The sequence below is a fragment of the Sminthopsis crassicaudata genome, chromosome 2 (genome assembly GCF_048593235.1).
Source record: "Sminthopsis crassicaudata isolate SCR6 chromosome 2, ASM4859323v1, whole genome shotgun sequence".
NCBI lineage: Eukaryota > Metazoa > Chordata > Mammalia > Dasyuromorphia > Dasyuridae > Sminthopsis > Sminthopsis crassicaudata.
In genome coordinates this window covers 46517225-46539760 of record NC_133618.1, presented here as the reverse complement: position 1 = coordinate 46539760, position 22536 = coordinate 46517225, and the positions used below count along the sequence as shown (strand labels likewise).

At 34.3% G+C, this 22536-nt stretch overlaps 1 protein-coding gene across 7 annotated transcripts in view; it reads left to right on the top strand.

Moving 5' to 3' along the window:
- Positions 1 to 6998, top strand: part of NFAT5 (nuclear factor of activated T cells 5) — a 136160-nt gene extending 129162 nt beyond the window's left edge. For all 7 annotated transcript variants that reach the window (XM_074286097.1, XM_074286102.1, XM_074286098.1 and 4 more), the window contains exon 14: positions 400 to 6998. The gene's annotated coding sequence lies outside the window, so the exon portion shown is untranslated. The remainder of the gene's footprint in view (positions 1 to 399) is intronic.
- The last annotated feature ends 15538 nt before the right edge of the window (positions 6999 to 22536 follow it).

The window sequence follows — 22536 nt, the reverse complement described above, 5'->3', positions numbered from 1 at the left end:
TAGTAGTCTTATTTCCTCCTGTAAGGGATTAGATAGTCTTTAAATGACATGAATAAGTTACACTTGGATGAATGTTTTCAGCAGCATTTCATGGGATTTTTCGATAATTTTGACCACTTCAAACCCCAAAGGCCCAAGAGTTTTGAAATATGAATAAAATGTATTGTCTCTATAAGTTTAGGTAGATGCAAAAGATTTCATTTTTATGTCTCATAAGAAATTGAATATTGAATTCCAGAAAAATGCTAAAAAAAAAAATAGAAGAAATAGAATAAATTATAGTTCTAAGAATTAAGTTTTACTTAATAATCTTTGAAGGTAAAAATAAGCTTGTAAATATTTATTTTTTCAGTTGGTTATAATTAATTCTTCTCTTTTTTTTTTTTTTTTTCCCCCCAGAAATTCTGTGAAGAAAAACCCAGCTCCAGGATGCCCTTGGAGTTTGTGACTACAATTGTATTAAAGTGTATGGAAATAAGTTGCTCTATAAAAAAAAAAAAAAAAAAAATTATACCAAAAAATTATGTTTGACTAAATATATAGATTTTTACCCTCCCTGCAGAAGAGCACATTTGTGCTACTTATTGCAGTGATTAATCAATAATATTATCCTATTTCATATTCCTAATAGCAATAATGACTAAGGATTTATGTTTTGTGTTCCCATTTGGTAAATTTAATTGTTGCTCCCTTCCTAAGCATAGTGCCTCCATAAGGCACAGTATGAATTCAAATTTAGTCCACTTGGTCATTATTGCTATTAGAAAATAACTCATAATGTCATTTTAATTTTTATTTGTTCATTATTTTTCTTTCCCACATCTTTTCTGTTAAAATTTCTGTAAAAAGGATATCCATAACTGAAGTTTATATCGTCCAAGTAAAAAAGCACAGCTATTGGTCAAAGTAAAAGAATCATGTTGTCAGTTTTCATGGAGAGCCTGAGGAGCTTATCCAGTGACAAGCTGTAGTAGGAATACTTAAGAGAGGACAAATCTGTCTGTGTAAGCAGACAGCTTGTTTGTGAAACTGGGTATAACAGTAATGTTTTAAGGCTCTACATCAGAGTTGTTCATGATTTTCTATATGTTTGTACAAAGATGTTAGTCTATAATTGTGCATAGAATAGTAATGATCTTGTAATACAGAAATGAAGGGGACAATTTATGGTAATTTTTTTTTTTTTTATTTTCTATGATATCCTGTCCTGTAGGAGTAATTTGAATGGCTGAAGTTCATTGTAATCTAATTTGCATTCTTCGGTCACAACTTATTGTAACTCAGCCTTAGACCAACATTCCTTTTTTATATGTTCCCATGGTTTTTTCTTCACTTTTTAGTTTGGTTGTAAGCAACTATGAATACATTGCTGGCTTTAGGATCCTCTAGCAGCTTAAAAGAAAATAAGACCCCTTTGACCCAAGGTGATCTAGCAAGTCCTGCAACACAGGGAAGGAGAAAAGATCCCTTCCATTAATTGGGAGGGGTAGGAATTGACTCCAGGAAAGACAATGCATTTTTTCCTATGAACGGTGCTGTTGTAAAGTCTTCAAAAAAATTTTTTTTCCCTCCAATGGGAAACAAAAGCTAAGTTTTCTTGAAATACCACTTCTCCCTGAGCTGCAGTGACTGTCATATACTTGTCACCTCAGTGCTTTACAATTTTGAAGTGGTCACTTTCCTGATAGTTCCCATGAGCCTTAGGCTTTACAGGGTCATACTGTTCACTTAAATGAAGAATTCACTTGTTTATATCTATAAAGAGCAAAAGAACACACTCCGGGACTTGCAGGTGTAGCACTGGTTATACAGTTTGGGTGCTTTGACCAACCCGAGGAATGTTTGCTTCTCACTACAACCTCTTGTCTAGCCATGTGCTTTTTCCTGTTCTCCTTGTGGCATGTAGAAAGCTGTTCTTGCCGTTTAGAGCCAAGCTGGTGTGTGTAGCTTCTAAATCCTGGTATAATGGCTTTAGTATTCTTGTCAGTTTCACTTTGTTTTATTGTTTTAAGTACAGAATAGCCTGAAAATTGTTCGACTTTTCTGTTTACTGTATTAAGTTTTTCTATCTTTGTATACTCAGTTGAATTGTGTAGAAATGTGGTGGTGTTGGTTTTGTTTTTATAACTAGATTTTTCTTATTTGTGATGGTCTTTCTCTGTTATTTGTATGCTTTATCTTGTCTTTACCATATTCTTCTCTTTTCTTCTCTCACAAGCATATCTTTCTCACTAGCTTTACCCTCCTTTTCTTTCTCTCCCCTGCCTTCTTTATTTTTTTCTTCTCTCTCCCCCTCTCTTTCTTTTTCCTTCCCTTTCTCCCCCTTCCTCTCTCTCTCTTTTTTTCCTCTCTCTTTCTTTTTTTCCTCTCTCTCTCTCTCTCTCTCTCTCTCTCTCTCTCTCTCTCTCTCTCTCTCTCTCTCTCTCTCTCTCTCTCTCTCTTTCTCTCTCTCTCTTTCTTTCTCTCTCTTTCTCTTTCTTTCTCTCTCTTTCTCTCTCTTTCTCTTTCTTTCCTTCTCTCTCTGATTGAGAGGCATTGAATTACGTTTTCAGTAGTACAGGCTTCTTGCCGATATGAAGGGAACTTTTCAGAAAGAGACCTGCTCTGGGTCATTTAATTTTGAATACAGTTTTCAATCGTTCAAGTTTTGGATGGTTTATATCTAATGTGTGTTTCATTTTTTTGGAAAGCTATATTTTGTATTTAGGAAATGGTATACTATTTTGCTATTTGTACTGAGTGAGTACATTGGCATAAATATAAAAAATTTATATATATATATATATACATATATATAAACTATTCTTTTTGCCACACATTTTTGTGGTAAATTTGTGAGTTTGTCTGATGTTCTACCACAACGTGGCGTCTGATAACAGTGAGGGGGGTTTTGTTATGTCTTTATTAAGTATTTAAGTACTTTTTGCAACAGAAATGACCTGTTCATCTGTGGCCATTCCATCGGGCAGTGCATTGTTATATTAGTGGGCTAAAGGCAACGTCACTGTGTTTGCTGTGTTTGTCACTCAGCAATGTGTTGGAGTAAGGAAACCAATTTTGGCAATTGTGTCATGTGGTGTTTCACCAGAATGAGCCAATCAGCTTTTGCTCACTATATATTTAATATTTTATTATTGTTATTATTATTAATTGGCTTACTTGTTCTATGCCTTTTATTTATAAATACACTAAAACCATATTACAGTTTTAATAAAGAACGTTTTCCTCACCATAAAATGCCCAGAGTTACAGTTTAAATTCTCTAAACCAAAAATATTTTTCTTTCCTTCCTTATCTTCTCCATTGAAGAAGACAAAAATCCCCTAGGATGTATAGTTGAGGAAATGAAAAAGATCAACCGTAACCCAGTGCTTCACTTCCAAAATGTAAAGCCCTAATAATGCATAGAATGTCAAGTATAGTATCAGGGTGATTGTACCCAGCTGCTATATAATTGGGGCATAGAAATAAAATTCTTTTGGTCAGTTCACTTTTGTGTTTTCCTAGAATATTTTTTTCAATGATGATCCAGAAGCTTCAATGAGACCCTTTTATTCACCATATTCCTGGACTGGAATATTTGGTAACACTGTGGTTATAACTTCATCTTACAAAAAGACTGGCTTGTGTACTGATTTATCTTGTTTAGAAGAATGTTAATTATTGGGAAATAATTGATTGTCAGTGCCAAGTCAACGGGGACCAATTTTCTGTTTTACAATATCTTGTTGAAAACAGTACTTATACCTGAATTGTACTGATTCCCAGTTTTGGGTGGAGGAAGAAAACCCAATTCTCACATGTTTCATAAATTTAGGGGTTGTTATTCAAGGGCTGTGCTGTGCTACCATATTCCTGTTAATTCACTAATGGTGACTTTATTTTTTACTTTGTTAAATTTATGTTATCTATTTTAGGTCAATGTTAAGTGTACAACATTCTGAACACGTGATTTGGTTACAAAAAGTATTTGTATTTTGAATGAAGGGTAAAGCTCAATGGTTGGTTTGTGCTAATACTGCTGCTTTCAAACAACTGTTACAGATGGGAAAGAGACTTTCAGTGAGCCAGCAAAGAGCCTTAGAAGAAACAATTGGTCAGAATTGTTTCATGGCAGAAGGACCTAAATATACTGTGAACCACATCTTATTTCCTTCATATTGCTATATTCAACATGTTCTTAATTTCAGCAATGAACACTTATGCTTGGAGCTTATCTGTGTGTATGAGTGTGAGTGTGTGTGTGGGTGGGTGTGTTTGTGTGTGTGTGGGTGGTTTCTCTGGTTATTCATTCCATTATGCTTTGATACAAGTATAAAGAATAACTGGAGATTTGTTTTTAATTCTGAACTTTAACATAAGAGGTCATAGCTATCTTTATACATAAAATACCTTTGATTCAAGATTCACAATGTTTTTAGCCCAATATTAATCTAAAACATTTTTATTTATCAAAAAAATTAATAAAATTGAGTTTTCCATGTTTTCCATTTTAAATATATTTCATTGTTTAAGAAGTGACATTAAAACAAAGTTGTTTCCCCCCACACACAATAATGAAACCTGAGAAACATCTGGAAGTAAAGACTGGAACAGAATATTGCCTTAATAATGCATAGACCCAAATTTCAATATAAATGTGTTTACAAGCATTTAATAGATGGAATTTTAAAAGTTTGTTTTATTGTGAAATTTTCTCTCCTAATATCTGTGCTAATTGGCAAATTAATATCCTACAAGCCAGTTAACTTCATTCTTTTCATTGTCATAGATTGTACCACTTTTCTGGGACAAGCATCTTTTATAGATGTATACTTTTGTTACAATGTGAGGACTGCTTGAATAGAGGATATGGCTAACCATCACAAGTAATGAAGGGGAAAATGAAAAATATGTGTTCTGGTAATAGTGAGTAGTGTCATCTTTGTGGAAGGACATATAGTGTAGAGTAAGGTAGTTTCCATCCTCTACTTGTTTTAAAAGATTTTTTTTTGAAATATTTTAGTAATAAAATGGGTAGGTAATGTTCATAATGTAATAATATCAAGAAAGTGAGACAAAATTACTTCAGTTATGACTTTATTCAGTTTAACACTTTATATCTTACCTGACTATGTTTTTTGAGCTCCATTTGGTTGTTTTATTTGGGAGGGGAGGTTCCTTCTGTTCCATGTTAGCTTTCATTAATGGATATAGTTCAGGTATTCTACCACTACTTATCTGATATAATTCAGGAAGCCTTTAAAAAAACATTTTATAAATCCAGATTAAATACTTGTTTTCAAGTGCCTTTCTTACTTTGACAATGCCATCTTTAAAAAATTTTGTTTAGCATTGCCAGAAAATGTATACTTTTACACGATAGTTATGTATTATCCTTTACATTATTTCCTATTAGTCTTTTCTCTGTTTCTTAACTACTGCCTTGAAATTTCTGTTAAGAAACATTGCCTGAAAAACATTTTCCATAAGTTTTTATCCCCCTTTGTCATATAACTAAAATATTTTATTAAACTCTTTTGAGGATGAGAGAAAAAATCTTTTATTATTTGGATATTATATAAAAGTTACTATAACTGAGCTGTTTCTCATTGTTATCAGTTTTGATCCACTTATAATTTATTATGTGCTAATAGTATACTTATGACATAACACCATATTTGTAACTCAGTGCAGTTAAAAATACCAAGAAAGGTTTGTAAAGTATTTACTATGTTTTTAAGAGAAGAATTACGTTTCTGAAGCACCATTTAAGGAACATTTCATCATACCCATATTTTTAAGTAGGCAGAGGAAAAAATATAGTGTGTTCTATTTCTCATTCATTTTCCTATGAGTATATTAGAATTTCAGTTTATCTCATTTCAAAAACAAGCTGGAAAAAAAGAAGTTGCACCTAAACTACTGAAGAGCAAAGGTGATTGATTTCTTTAGAACAGATATAGTTAGGCAATCAAACAAATTAAACTTTGTCTTGTGGCCCTCTCCTGATTTGAATACATTTTAAAATCTGCACAATGTAATAAAAAAAAAAATTGAGCATAAGTAGGGATTAGCAATAGCAGCAAAGATTGAAAGGGGAAATTAATGGTAAAGTTAATAAGAAGATGAGATGAAGTTCCATTATGTATTCCTAAATGATAGCTAGCACAACCTTCTCATAGTTAAGAAATTATGAATATGAATCTCTTGGAAGGACACACTTGCGGAAAAACTCCATTGATATAGAATTGCTCTCGTCGTATGAGTATTTTCATGACTGTTCATGGCACCTTGAGACTGCAGACCTTTATGCAGTATTTTTAATATCCAATTCACAGTATGCACTTTAATCATAACAAAGAAGTCAAGGGTGCTAAATAGTGGTCGTTTATTAGTGAATACTTTTTAATGATCTGAGGTACTTTGTCATTTTTGTCTTGGTAAACCAAGACACTGTGGGTATGTAACTGTATTGTGTGAATATCTTCCAAATGATCTGTATAATTAGGATTAAGGCTTTGAAATTTAGCCAGTCATAAAGGAAAAACATTAGGCATGAGTAAATCTGTTCTGTCTTTTTAAAAATAATAAAACCAAGCACATTAAAATTTTTGTCAGCCCACATGTTTGAGGGTTAATTCCATGTATTTTTGTTATGTATATAAACATTATGATATATAATTTTGTACATATAGTATATGTATATATGTATACTATATATAACGATCTAGGGTTTTTTTTTTTTTGGTTTTTTTTTTTTTTTTTTTTTGGTACTCAACATGTAATCATGTTGATATTATATAAACTTACAACAACTTATCCCTAATGATTTATGAACAATGCTATTAAATTTCATCAATTTATTCTCAGTAGAATCTGTAGAAATGAAGAGTTTAAATATATATATATGTTTGAATACACATAGACTCAGTTTGATTACAAATAATGTAAGCTAATTATCTGGTATAACATTGTCTTCATTAAAACTTTTACATAAAATGGCTTTGATTTAAACATATTTGGATTGTTCTGTCTTTTAATTTTTTTAATGAAACTTGACAGGTGCTAAAGTCTTATGTTCATTGAATGAGTACATTATGTACAGTGGTGAGACAAGCTTTTACTTACCAGCATGAGATGGCCCTGCTGTGGCTGGAGCGCTTATCAAAACTAAAATGTCTTTCATTCCCTGTACCCACTGAGTAGTGTGTGTGAGGTAGTCAACAAATGGCCAACTAGTTTTAACCTAAACAATTTCAAAAGCCATATGACTATTAATTTCTAAGGAAATGAATTATATTCTCATTTCCCTCAGCTATTTGCAATCTTATAATTTTTGTAAAATTGATAACTTGTGCTTGCTATCCAGTTCCTCATCTCTGCTCCCATATTTCAATTTTTGCCTCTAAGGAAATAACCTGACAGGTTTAGGAAAAGCATATATCTTAGCACTGTAATTTAGTTGTTGTTTTAAGGTAAAAATCAAAGTAGCCTTCTAGGAGACTTCACAGACTGGTCTTGTTGTGTACAAGAACTTGATGGAGAACACTGTAAGTCATAGATACTTGTCATAACCTATGCTTCACCCAGAAGTGAAATAAGCTATTATATTTTTCATTATGAATATTCATTGTTGCTCTAATAGTTCTATGATCTCATGGACATGAATAAGCCCTCAAAAAACAGATTGCAGTCTCTCTACGCCTGCCCATGCTGTGTGACTGTTCTTCATGTCCTTCCTTAAGTTCACCAAAGAAAATCTAAAACAAATGCCAAATAAAATAAGATTTAGTTAATTGAATCATAAAAGCAAGCAAATTTTTTTTCAATAATTCATGTGTTTTCTTAATAATTCCTTATCCCCTTTCTTGCCATGTATGCACTGTTGCTTTATCTATTTTCAAATCCTACCTAGCTCTGAATTGATCTCATCATAAAATAAAGCACACAGACTTTACACATTTGAGGCACCAAAATATATGAAATATGTGACGTCTTTTATAATTTTTACTTCTTTCACATTGATTACCTTGGGAAACTTAGCAATGACAATTACATAGGCACAAGATGAAGAGCCAGTTTCTCCACCCCTATTTGAAAATTGCTGTGGTATATGATGCTGTACATTCCAAATTGTCAATGGACCCTGAATTTGGGAGATATGAAGACCCAAGTTCTAGTGCTGACTTTACCACTTACTAGCTTTGTGATCTTGGGCAAGTCATTTAAACTCTCCACGCTTCAATTTCTTCATCTATAAAATAAAAGTAACAGTCTGCGTATCTATGAACAAGGCTCTTACGACTTAAGTGTCCAAGTGTCCAATCGTAAGGGACAACCTCTTTCATTGACCAGCACCCTAGGTGGGGTACTCAAAGAATTCTACCAGATCTTTAGTCATCTTCCAATGCAACTCTTACTGTCAAAATCTATCTCAACTAAACTTTAAATATCCCTGAATTACCCCATATGTTACTTTTTAGGTGTCATTTGTTTAACTGTTATAGAGTTTTCTTGGTTGTATTGCACTTATATCTTATAGCCCTCTGGTCTTTTTCCTTTACTAAAAATATGGTGTGTGAGATGTGACTTGGAGATGTACTTCATCACACTAAAATCAGGAATTTTAGTGACTACTTATTTATTCCATTGAATTTGAGTTATTTCAGTTTGATCTAGTGAATGCATCAGCTCACCTTATTCTTGCTTTCTTAGATAAGCTCCAAGCAGTTGTTCTTTTTGACTTTTTTGTTGTTCTTTTAATCTTTCAGTATGCTGTAATTTTTCAGTAACCCATTCTTTAACCAAGTGGTTTATCTGCCTTTCTGCCTTTTTTCCTTTTTTTTTTTTTTTTTTTTTTTTTTTTTTTTTTTTTTTTTTTTTTTTTTTGCTAGAGCACACTGATCAACCACTGAGCTACCTTCTTCCATTGTCCTGCAATGATGTGAAGGTAGCACCAGATGTTCTTTTGTGCATTTTTGTGTATATGGCTTTCATAGTTGGGATTTTCAGAGCACTGATACCAGATGTTTTCAGTTTGTTCTCTGGGGAAATTTCATTTGCATCTATGTTTTTAGCTATCTGTGATAACTTGTTAAATATTAAAAAATATTTTGCTTCTATTGGGACATTTGTATACTCGCAACTATATTTCTGTAAACAGCTGCAGTCAGAAATAAAACATCGAAAGTTTTCTTTTTGTTGTGTTAACCGTGTCACTTTTTTTTTCTCCAAGAATTGTATAAATAATGAAAAAATCTTATATTGATTGGGAAAGAGGGAGAGATTGCATCCTGGATCACACAGATTATAGTTCAAACTGCCCATGAAGTCTGAGCACTCAACATCCAGATCCATATAACTCAGATTAGGACTAAACAAGATCCCACCATATCTTTCAGAAGCACAAGCAACTTGGCCCTGACACAAAGTCTGTATTTAGAAAGTAAGATAGGAAAAATGAGTAAACAAAAGAAAACACCAAGGATGAAATTAAATTAGAATAGTTAAGACACAAACCCAAAAGAATATTCACTACAAGCAAACCCTCCAAGAAAACCACTCATTTGCCAGACTACAATGGAATTCCTAGGGGAAAAGATGCTTAAGAGATCTAAATGAGAGTTCTAGAGGAAGAAATTGGAAGTCTACACTAGTGAAGAGGAAGGAGTGGAACTTAGCAAATCACAGTGTTCAAGTCCATACAAGCAAGAGAGCAATGGAGCCAAGAGAGATCCCATTTTCATTGGAACTGGCAAAGGAAAGTTGCATACATATACATAGTTTGGTTTTGATAAATTGAGGGGAGATGAAAATTGAGAGGGAAGTGGAATCAAGCCAATCCAACCCTAGCTTCCTATAGCTGGCAGTAAAGGGGGAAGGAAGCACAGCCCTCTCACTATACTCTCTCTGTAAGGAGGATTGCAGGGGACCAAGGGATAGAGGACAGATTGAGAGAATTACACAATCAGCAGCAGGAATGGAACCAACGCAGGAACAGAAGGCTTCGTGTGGAGTTAAAATAAGCCACTGGAGCAAAATAAAACTAGGATTCAGGTGAACCAGAGACAATGTTGCATTATGACCTCAGACAAGGCTTGTTACATCTTACTGCATACAGACAGCATCAGAATGGAACAAAAGGCAAATGGAAATAGATGCCCTGTATTAGCAGGGGCACGTGGTCTGGCTTTTTGGCCAAAGAGGGCTGACAGTATCTTTCATAGCTGGGTACGTCTTTTTTTCTGATTGGCCTGAGAATACATCATTTGGACCTTTTCACAAATAGAAGGTAGCCCTGATTGGTGGATTAATGAGGAGTTTTCTGCTCTTCCCCATTTCTTTATTGTTGGGGGGGGGGGGGAAGTAGTTTAAAAAAGAAAGTCAGGATATGCCTTGGGGAAGGCCTTAGCTCAAACTGGCCTCTGTTTACTAGATAAACCCCACACAAGGGTTAATGAGCAGATTACTTGGGGGTTGGGAGGAATCACTATTCTGTTATACCCTTCAGAAAAACTGATCTACACAGCCTGGGGTCTGAAGAAATGGATGGATTTACACAGAAATATTGACAATAATACAATTCAGCATTAATTTAAAAGTAAAAAAAAATAATTGGGGATCTCAATGTAATTGAAATTTTTTCAGACTTAGCCAAATCTAACCAAAAGTTAGATCAAAAAGTTACCCAACCCGAATAGACTACTTCGTTAAATATAACAAATCACTGGCAATTACTGCGTGGACTACACATAATTTTCATCTATGCATAGCACCCTTGAGGAAAAAAATGGATCATGTATTGGATCATAAAAACATCACAAAAATACAGAAAAGAAGAAATATTAAATATCCCATACCAGATGCATACAGAAAATTTGATAAAGGGCCTTTGGAAAAAGAAAACCTTATTTGGAAATTAATTCTTAAAGAACAGATGTGTCAAAAAAGAAGAAACAAATTACATCAAAGAAAAATGATTGCTGAAATAAACATATTAAAACTTTAGATGCAATTAAAACATTCCTTTGGAAAATTTATATCCCTAAATCCTTTCATCAGCAAAATAAAGCAAGGCCAATAGATTGGTCATGTAATTGAGAAAAAAAAAAAAGCCTAGAAATTTTGAAACCATAAATTAATAAAATTAACAAATTAACAAAACCTGAAAATTGAAGAGATTGATAAAAATAAATACATTGAGAAATGTAAATAACATCTAATGGATAACATAAGGAATTTAATGGGTTTTTTAAACAATAAAATAGGTAGACCATTAGTATGATTTTTAGAGGAAGACCAAATTGTCAATATCAAAGAATTCAAAAGAAATGAAGAATAAATAAAATCAGAAATTTTTATTCAATTATATGCCATTAAAACAAATGCCAAAAAAAAGAAATAAATTAATATTTATGGACATATAAAATGCCCAGATTAACAAGAAGAAATGGAAAATTTAAATACTTGATATCAGAAAAAGAAACAAGCAATTAATGAACTCTTAAAAGAAAAAAAAAAAAAACCACGACTAGATGGATTTAAAAGTGAGTTCTATCAAATATTTGAATAACAATTTCAGGGTCAAATAAACCATTTACAAAAGTGGGGAAAAGAGAGATTTTACCAAATTCCAATTGTGATATGAATATGGTCTTGACACCTAAGCTAGGGAGAGATAAAATAGAGAAGTAAAATTATAGAACAAAATGCCTAATGAATATAATGTAAACATTTAAAATGAAACATGAGCAAAGAGACTACAGCACCATGTCAAAGAGTCTATATACTATAATCAGGTAGGAGTTATACCAGGAATGCAATGTTAATTTGGTATTAGGAAAATTAAGCATAATAAATGATACTAATTTTAATTAACTGATGACTAATTTTTAAAATCACATGACTATCTGATTGTCTACAGAAACATTTGTTTTTTGTGGGGGAATACAAGAGCCATTTCTGTTCTTTAAAAAAAAAAAACTTTCAAAAGCATACAAAAAGCATTTTCCTTAGTAGAGCAAACAGTATCTATCTAAAGACAAGAACCAATATAATATGCAATAAAGTAGGGATCTTTCCTGTAATACTAGGGATAAGACATCAATGTCTGCTATCACCATTGTTATTTGCCTCAGTGATAGAAATGCTAACTGAGCAATAAGACAAAAGAAATTGAAGAAATATGTATAAACAAAGGAAAACAAAATATTGCTTTTTGCAGATGGTGAGTCTACTTAGAAAGCCGTAGAAACAACTGAAAAATTAATTGAAGCAATATCTTCAGCAGAATAACAGAATATAAAGTACAGTTACAACACATCAGCCTTTCTGTTACTAGTAAAACCTAGTAGGAAGAGAAAAAGAGAAATTACAATCATAAAACTAGGGAAAGTATAAAATGTTTAAGAATACACTAAGACATTATATATTTGAATATGTGAACACAGGACTTTTTTACAGAAATAATGATAAACCTAAGTAGAATAGGATAGCTACTAGGTATCACCATGGGATCAGTACCAGGCCTGGAGTCAGGAAAACCTGAGTTCAAATTTTATCTCGAACACTTACCAGTTGTGTGATCCTAGGCAAGTCACTTAACACTATTTGCCTAAATTTCCTCAGGTGTAAAATGAGCAGGAGCAGAACACAGCAAATCACTCCAGTATCTTTGCCAAGAAAATCCAAAATGAGGTCACAAAGAGTTTTTAGTCATGACTAAAAAACCACAATAAATCTCTTAGAAGGAGAGGGAGAAATAGAAATAGAATCTACTCATGATCTTCTGAAAGAAATCTCGAAATGAAAATTCCCAGAAACACTGTAGCCAAAATCCAGAGCAGCCTTGTCAAAGGAAAAATACTAAGAGCAATCAGAAAAAACAGAATTTAGGTGCAGAGAAACTACAGTCACACATGATTTAGCAATCATCAGTTCAAAGGAGTGGAGAGCTTGGAATACAATATTCTAGAAAATGAAGGTAATAAGTTTTTACAAAAGTTGTAAGTTTGCTACCGCTTAAGATAACTTATCCGGCAAAACTGTATATAATATTTCAGAAGGGAAATGGATCTTCAATGAAATAGAATTCCTGCATTTATGATTAAAAGATCAGAACCAGAGAAGGAAATGGCAAACTATCCCATTATTATTATCAAGAAAAACCCAAATAGGATTGCAAAGAGTTAAGCATGTCTGAAACAATTGAACAACAAGACAAGAATAAACTCTATGCTTTAATGTGGAGAGATGATATGTCCCCCAGAGTCCTATCATTAGGAATGATAGAATTTAATTAGACAAAGGTTCTGTTATGTCTGTGATTTTATAACAAGATTGGAAAAAATAGGAAAAGATGTCTGATCACCCTTCCACTTACTCATTAAACTCCAGAAGCTTCCTATCACCTGAAGAAGCAAATACAAGATATTCTGTTTGGAATTCAAAGCCCTTTATAACCTAGCCATATCTCTTCAGTGTTCTTACACCCTACAGTGACTATTACAACATAAATGGAAAGAGAAATGATCACAAAACTCCCCAAAATATAAAATTACAAATTTACAAACAAGTATGATTCATGTCCCTGTTCTTCTCTTCAAATGCAAGAAGATACCTCCTGAAGTCATGGGAAAAGGAATATTCTTGACCAAAAAAGTGCTTAGAAATCATGTGCTGAATGGTCCAGGTTTCTGCTTGGGGACAGTTGAGGAGGAGGATGATAGTTATGGGACTATAGTTTCTAATGGCTCCATACATTCTGCCTCCCTGCCTCTAATAAGTGACTTATGGAGGCCTTGGAAGACACCCCCTCCGTTATGTGAATTTCTTCTGTGACATTCCTGAAAGTTGTTATTTAGCTCATATTTGAATATTCCCTAGTAACAGGGAATTTGTTGCACCTCATCTGATCATATAAATTCTCTCACACTTTAAATATAAAAAGCTTTAAGGAAAAAAATAAAGGGAAGTTCTTGGGGAGAGGGGAGACACTGAGAAATAAATCCCAAAGTTTGAAATGATTTAGAGATTTATTAGATCATTTAGTAGAGGACAGCCAATCAGGAAATAGATGTAGCTCTAACTCATGCAGATTCTGGAAAGTTTACATTATGTGGGATTTAGATGAAGGAACACACACATGTGCACATAAAAGCAATTCTACCAAAAGGGCAACTTGAAAATAAAATAGATGGAGATGGACATGAGTAAATGCAAACATTCAACAAAATTTGGACAAAGCCAAAATACAAAAGGAACCCAAAACAAGACCTGGGTCTCCTTACCCATCAAGAATATTTGGGATGGATCCCAGGACTTGAGGGAACCCAAAATTCCTTGCAGCTTTCTCTACCCTAGAAAGGTACTGAGGCAACATTCTTCATTCAAACAATTTCTAGATGCAAAAAGTTAGGTTCAAACAATGTTAATAAATAATAATACAAAAATAATGTAAACACTTTTCAATAAACATTTATTAAAAGAAAAAAAGAGAAGATACTTCTCCTTTTTAGAAGTTGGAAGTGCACAGGTTTAGGACATTTGCATCTATTTATTTTTTCAATATATTGATTAGTTTTACTGACTATTAAAAATGCTATTTTTTCTTTTTCTTTTTTCTTTAAAAAATTTCTGTTATACATGACCACTTTCTTTTTTCCCTTTATTTTATATTTAAATAGCTTTTTATTTTCCCAATTATATGCAAAGATAGTTTCAACATCTACCTCTGCAAAACCTTGTGTTCCAAATTTTTCTTCCTTCCTCCTCTTTTCCCCCTTCCTCTAAACAGCAAACAATTCAATATAGGTTAAACATATGCAATTCTTCCAAACATATTTCCATATTCTTCATGTTGCACAAAAAAAAAATCCATTCAAAAGAGGAAAAAATACAAGAAAGAAATAAACAACAGCAAAAGGTGAAAATACTATGCTTTGATTCATATTCGATCTCCACAGTTCTCTCATCTCAGAAGATGCTTCTTTCTGTGAGGGACAGAAAATCCTATCCAAAAATGACTACTCAGAGACCACTCATAGAAAAGCAGAATTATTTATTAGAATCTCGAGAAGCGGACCCCATCCTGGTCTGTGAGCCAGATTCACAGCAGGAGAGAGCCACTCCCTTGAAGATGCTCACGTCTTTTATACATTTCAGACAAAGAACCTTCAAAACCCCACCCTCCATAGGTTGTGATTGGTCATATTTGGTCAGTGGAATGCAGCTGGCAATGTGATTTATAGCTTCTTCGGCCACGTAGAGGTTAATCCCTATTTGGACAAAGGACTGCAGCCTAGGCCTTCACGTGAGTGGGGCCTATAGGCCTGATTTTACGTTAGCTAGCAGTCTCTGATCAATATGTGCTTAACCTGGAAGTTCTTCACCATATCCTACTTCATACTTGCTCCACACATTTCCATCACAAGTATATTAAAATTGCTTTGAATCATCTCATTGTTGAAAAGATCATCACATAATCTTCTTGTTGCTGTGTATAATGTTCTCTTGGTTCTGCTCAGTTCAGTTAGCATCAATTCATGTAAGTTTTTCCAGGCTTTTCTGAAATCATCCTGCTCATTGTTTTTTATAAAACAATAATATTTCATTATATTTATATACTATAACTTATTCACTATTCCCCAACTGATGAGCATCCATTCAGTTTCTACTTCCTTGCCACTATAAAAAGAGTTGCTACAAAAATTTTTGCACATGTGGATCCTTTTCCTTCTTTAATGATCTCTTTGAGATATAGATGCAATAGTGACACTGCTGAATCAAAAGATATGTATGTAGAGTTTTATAGCTCTGGGCATAGTTCCAAATTGTTCTCCAGAATGACTGGATCAGTTCATAACTCCATTTATTAGTGCCCCAGTTTTCCCATATCTCCTCCAACATTTATCATTATCTTTTCATGACCCCTTAGGCTATCTCAGAGGTGTAAAGTAGTACTTCAGAGTTGTCTTAATTTGCATTTCTCTAATCACTAGTGATTTGGAGCATTTTTTCATATGACTAGAAATGGTTTTAATTTCTTTATCTGAAGATTGTCTGTTCATATTATTTGACTATTTATCAATTGGCTATTATCAATTGAGGAATGGCTTGTATTCTTATAAATTTAAGTCAATTCTCTACATATTTTAGAAATGAAGGCTTTGTCAGAAACATTAGATGTAATTTTTTTTTTCTCCAGCTTTCTGCTTCCCTTCTGATCTTGGCTGCATTGGTTTTGTTTGTACAAACCCTTTTTAACTGAATGTAATAAAAATTAGAGAACATTATGAAATGCAAAATGGATAATTTTTATTATATTAAACTACATATCCTTTGATCCAACTGTGTCACTTTTGGGTCTATATCTCTTTGGGAAAAAGATAGGAAGGAAAAAGATCCATATTTGCAAAAATATTTGTGGCAACTCTATTTGTAGTGACAAGGAACTGGAAACTAAATGGATGCCCACCAGTTGGGGAAGAGTTGAATAAATTATAGTATATAAATATAATGGAATATATCAATCCAGAGAGGCTGAAGAGTGAGAGAGGGGAAGGAGAATGAAAGATGATGAAGATGGATGTGAAGGAATGGAAGGCACATTTTATTCTTGGCAGAGAGAAATATTATTATCTCTTTTACAGGAGGTAAAAATAAGACAGGAGAAAAATAAGAGAGAGTATGGAATGATGGAATGATGGAAAAATAAGAGAGAATGTGGAATGGATGATAAGAGCTAGATTAGGAGCATCCCTGTATTGTGGCTGAGGTGGAATGGAGTTAGAATGGATCACAAGATCTATTAAGGAGATGAAGAAATTGGAGATTCAGAAGTTTAAGGGAGTATAAGCATGGATGCTTAAGTCCCCTAGAATAAGAGCAGGAAAAAGGAAGATAGTTTCTCAGGTGCTAAATTCCTTAATAAAGGAGGAAGAAAAACTAGTCACTAGTAGACAACAACTTCCATGATTTAAACGGGAGAGAAAATTTTAACTGAAAAAAAAAAGGTTTTTAATTAAATGAACTTGAAAAAAGGAGATATTGATGAGTGATGGGTCCAGCACAGAAGAGAAAGATAATCTGGAAATACAACTGAGAAGCAAGCAGTATTCCAGTTCTATGTCGAATGTTGGCAAGGATGATTAGGGTTGTTGAGTCATCTGGGGGAACTCAAGTCTCAGTGAAAGCAAGTTGATGGTAAAAATATGAACGAAATCACAAAATCACATGAAATCACAAAACTGTTAAGAAGAAACTGAAGAAAGGTCCAACAGCAAATAAAAAAAATTATGCCAAAGTGGTGTCATGAGAATCTAGTAAAGAGAGACATTATGAAGGAGGGGATAGTCAACAGTGTCAAAACTTCAAAAAGATTTAGAGCAGAAACTGATAAAGGGGCATTAGGTTTTAAAACTGGGAATGTCAGGAGCCTTGAAAGAAGTCATTATCAGTTGAGCAATGGGGTCAGAACCTTGATGGCAAAAGCCCCCCCAGAAAGTTAATGACCTAAATTCAAAATTAAAATGACTAGAAATATCTATGTATATACCCTATTGTTAATGCTGAACATATTGTGATAAGCATACATATATATACATATGTATATTGTATCTTGTGATATTAGTTTATGATAATATGAAGCCATCACAATTGTCAAGACATTTAATAACTAAGCATTTAGAACATGAAGATAAATCTCTACCATTTTCAGTGATGTTTAATCATATAATACTCCATTTTGTTGATCAGTCATTTTCAGCTGCATCCAACTCTTCATGACCCCATCTGGGATTTTCTTGGCAAAGATACTGGAGTGGTCTGCCATTTTCTTTTCCAGCTCATTTTACAGATGAGGAAACTGAGGCAAACAGGGTGACGTGAGTTGTTCTGGGTCACATAGCTAGTGAGTGTCTGAGGCCATAATGGAATTCAGGAAGATGAGTTCTCCTAACTGCAACTCCAGCACTTCATACAATATACTACCAAGCTGTTCTAATTACTTCAGTTAGTACTTTACAAATGATAATGTTAATTGTTTAAAAATCCCTACAACAGATTTAGAACCAGACCTTTAAGTCATTGTATTACAGTGATAAAACCAGTTTTAAAAAATAACGAAGCATATTTAGTTACCTCATTCTTCATAAAAAAAATAATATTACTAATGATTTAGTGACAATAAAAAGGATGGATATTGGACAGTGAGAGTTTCTTCCATTTTCTTCATGTGGAAACTGTCAGTATGATTCATATAGCCTCCAAAATCTCACGGAGCTAAGAAGTCACTAAGTTAAGAATTTCATAAGATAAGACCTTAGAGTAAGGCAATCCTAGAGATGGAATTTGCCTCATTTGTCTATTGGTTTTCCCCGTCTATGTGCCTCCCTATCATCGTATCCTGTTTGTGCTCACTCTTGCCACAGATTCTGTATTTGTGAAATATGTCCCAGGTTTACAAGGGAGGGATGTTTTACAGGATTATTCTTACTATGCCATTTTAGTAAATGCCTTTTGCTTCAGACTTTTGTATCTACTGTTTGATTATTGCTTATAAGTTTGATTATAAGCTTAAGCTTACCTGTTAAGCAAGGTGAGCTCAAGCTCTCTTACTATATTTACACTATTGCCAATTTTTTTTCTGTTGTATTTTTTTCCAAATTTCATATAAAGATAGTTTTCAACATTCATTTCTGTAAGATTTTGTGTTCCAAATTTTTTTTCCCTCCTTCTCTCCCTTACATCCCTGCTCCCCATGACAGTAAGCAATCTGATATAGATTATACATATACAGTCATTTTAAACATATTTCCATATTAGTCATGTTAGGAAAGAAAAATAAGAACAAAAGGGAAAAATCATAAAAAAGAAAACAAACAAACAAAAAAGTGAAAACAATGTGCTTTAATCAGAATTCAGTCTCCATAATTCTCTCTGGATGCAGATGGCTCTTTCCGGTCCAAATCTATTGGAATTGTCCTGGATTGCCTCTGCTGAGAGTTGATTATCACATAATCTTGCTGTTACTGCGTATGATGTTCTCTTGGTTCTACTCACTTCACTTAGCATTAGTTCATGTAAGTTTTTTTCCAGGGTTTTCTGAATCCAGCCTGCTAATCATTTCTTTTTTTTAAATTTTTTTTATTAATAGTTTTTATTTACCAGATATATGCATGGGTAATTTTACAACATTGACAATTGACAAACCTTTTGTTCTCATTTTTCCCCTCTTCCCCCCCACCAAAAATGGCAGGTTGACCAATACATGTTAAATATGTTAGAGTATAAATTAAATACAATATATGTATACATGTCCAAACAGTTGTTTTGTTGTACAAAAAGAATTGGACTTTGAAATAATGCTAATCACTTCTTATAGAAAAATAATATTCCTTTACCTGCCCTCTGGGGGAGGGGATGGGGAGAAGGGGAAAAGTTGGAACAGAAGGTCGTATACCATAACTTATTCAAACATTCCCCAACTGATGAGCATCCACTCAGTTTCCAATTTCTTACCACTACGAAAAGGGCTGCCACAAACACTTTTGCACACATAGGTCATTTCCCCCTTTTTATTATCTCTTTGGGATACAGACTCAGTACAGACACTTCTGGATCAAGGGTTTGATAGCCTTTTTGCAATATAAATTGTATTGACCAATATCTTGCCACTGGACTCTGAAAACCTTGGAGGAGACACTGGGACTGATGCCTTTGCAAAACCCTGCCTCACCTAAATCCAATTCACTCTTGATGTCACTGATCTTCTTTGAGAATGAAGAACGAACGACAACAAACTCTAATTTCTATAAACTCAAGTAAGAGCTACTCCTCCCATACTTTTACTGTTTCATTATTCCATCTTGAGATAAAATAACAAAATAGCTATGATTAAGCAAAAGGCTTTTGCTTGATTTTATTTTATCTAACAGCTTCATCCTTGGCTTGGTTTCAGCAAATAGAACCCTGTGTTTTTGTAGACTTGAATTTTATTTACTTGACAATTACTCCATTTACTCAGTTTAATATTTGTTTACTTTTATAAATATATTTAACTATTTATTTGAGAATGGTTTACCAAACTGTTTGCACTATTGTCTTTCTACCCAGGTTATTTTTACCTTCTGAATCCAATTCTTACTGTGCAACAAGAAATTCGGTTCTGCACACATATATTGTATCTAGGATATACTGTAATACATTTAACATGTATGGGACTGCCTGCCATCTAAGGGAGGGGATAGAGGGAGGGAGGGGAAAATTCGGAAAAGAAGTGAGTAAAAGGGACAATGTTGTAAAAAAAAAAAAAAAATTACCTATGCATATGTACTGTCAAAAAAAAAGTTATAATTATAAAATTAATTTTTAAAATAAAAATAAAAAAAGAGAATGGTTTACAAGATGAAAATGAGATTGAACGTACAACTTCTGACACTGAAATGTTCGTCTCTGCCATTGAAATTGGAGATGAGAGTGTGAAGATTAGGATTTGTTGCATAAGGCAGTTATCATGGAACAACTTCCTCCTTTGTAAAGGGAGAGGCTGGGAGAAGATGATCTCAGCTCATCTGGCTGTACATCCTCTGCTCCTGGGGTCTCCGACTCTACCCCATCATCCATCACCCACAGCTTGCTCAGTTAGCTCCTTAAAAACCTCGGGTTCTAGGCTACAGCCTCGTGTCTTTCTACAACAAACCACATGAGGGCAGCCTTGCGTGGATTCTAGAACTAAGACACTGTCCAACAATTTAATTGGTAAATTAGAATGTTACATAATGACTCTCCATGGTTAACAGACACTTGATGTCGCAATTTCATAACCAAATTTTAGGAATTCAGCAGAAAGGGGCTGTCCTTGACTGTGGGATGAGACGTGCCATTGTCAGACAAGATCAATGTGTCAAAATGTTTTCCTTAATTTAGGATTATAGATTTGGAGCTTTAAGGATCAAAAATTCTAAAATCTATGGATTTTAAAGCTCTAACTCTAGCTCAGCCCCTTCATTTTACAGATGGGGAAAGCAAGGCTAAAAGAAGTTAGGTCCCTGCCTAAGTCAAAGAAAGATTCCAACCCTGATCCTCGGCCCCCCTGCAGAGGATTCTGTCATGAGCGATGATTGGGGGGGGAAGAGAAAGGATTTCTTTGGGGTGAGCCTGGGAATGGCAGGAATAGGGTAAAAAATATCAGATCTTTAATTTTTTTTTAAGATTTAAAGACTCAAACTATAGTTCACAAACTATGTTGTTTGATAGTGGATAGTGAGAACTTCCACAGGATAATAATATGTATTTTATCTTCATATAGAACAAAAAAATTGCATTCTACTTGATTGGTCCAATGAAACATCTTACGACTTCTTGTTCTTCTTTTACAAAGGTAGAAACAGGCTGGAGGCTACACAGTGTACTAGAAAGAACCCTGGATTGGGATCTCAACTTTGCCATTTACTGTGTGTGTGACTGTGGCCAGACGCCTTACCCTCTCTGAGCCTGTTTCCTCATCTCCCAGGGCTGCACTTGTGAAAGTAAGGCCTCCGAGTGGTTGCCTTGCCCAGGGTTCTACAGCTAGCAAGGAAGGAAGCAGCCAGGACCAGACCCTGAGTCTCCTAGTGACGCATTTTGACTGATCCACTGCCACAGAGAAAGAGATGATAAAAAGATCCATTTTGGGGTAAGACAAGCCTTTAGGTTTCTTACGTAACCAACACTTTAATATAATGGGTAAAAGCTACTTTCTTCTGTTTACGGTTGTTATTTGGCCTTTTTTAGACTCTTCGTGACCCCATTGGGGGTTTTCTTGGCCGAAATATTGAGATGCTTTGCCGTTTCCTTCTCCAGCCCATTTTACAGGTGAGGAAACTGAATCAGGGTAAAGAGATCCATCCGCCCAGGGTGACTGCTCAGGAAGCGTCTAAGGCTAGATCTGACTTCAGGAAGAGGAGTATCCTGATCTCAGGCTGCTGCACTGCTCACTTCACCATCTCTCCTTACAATGGGACTGCTAAGTTGTATACTATGAGCACTGGTCCTCTGTCGGCTGGGAGTTCTTCACCCCCACATACACACTTTTCTTCATTAGAGTTTCTCCTTGTGTAAAGAAGTTGATCCTCCAATGGGATTAATCTCAGGAAAGGACCCCTTCAGATGTAACATTAAAAAGGGAGGGGGACATGGTACAACAGCTTCAATGGGATGAAAGTTTCAAATGGAGATTGTTTTTTGGTGTTTTTTTTTTTGCACAATAAAGATATGAGCATAGTTGTGGCAGCAAGGGAAAAACCAGGGTAAAAAGATTCATAAGACAAATTACAAAACAAGTCAAGCCATTGGAGGGCTTCCATGTTGCAGGCACTATGTGTACTCCTCCGGGGATCCAAAGAAAGGTATGGAGTCCTGATGGGTGAAAGCCATACTACCGTGTCACTGGGGTGAAAGCCATTCTAAGGGGGAAGGAGTTAAAAGCTATTACAAATTCACTGTACCTATCAGATAATCTTGTAACTTACTCAAACTGACCAGCACATGGCCTTGTGAGGTTCCTAGTTGAAAACC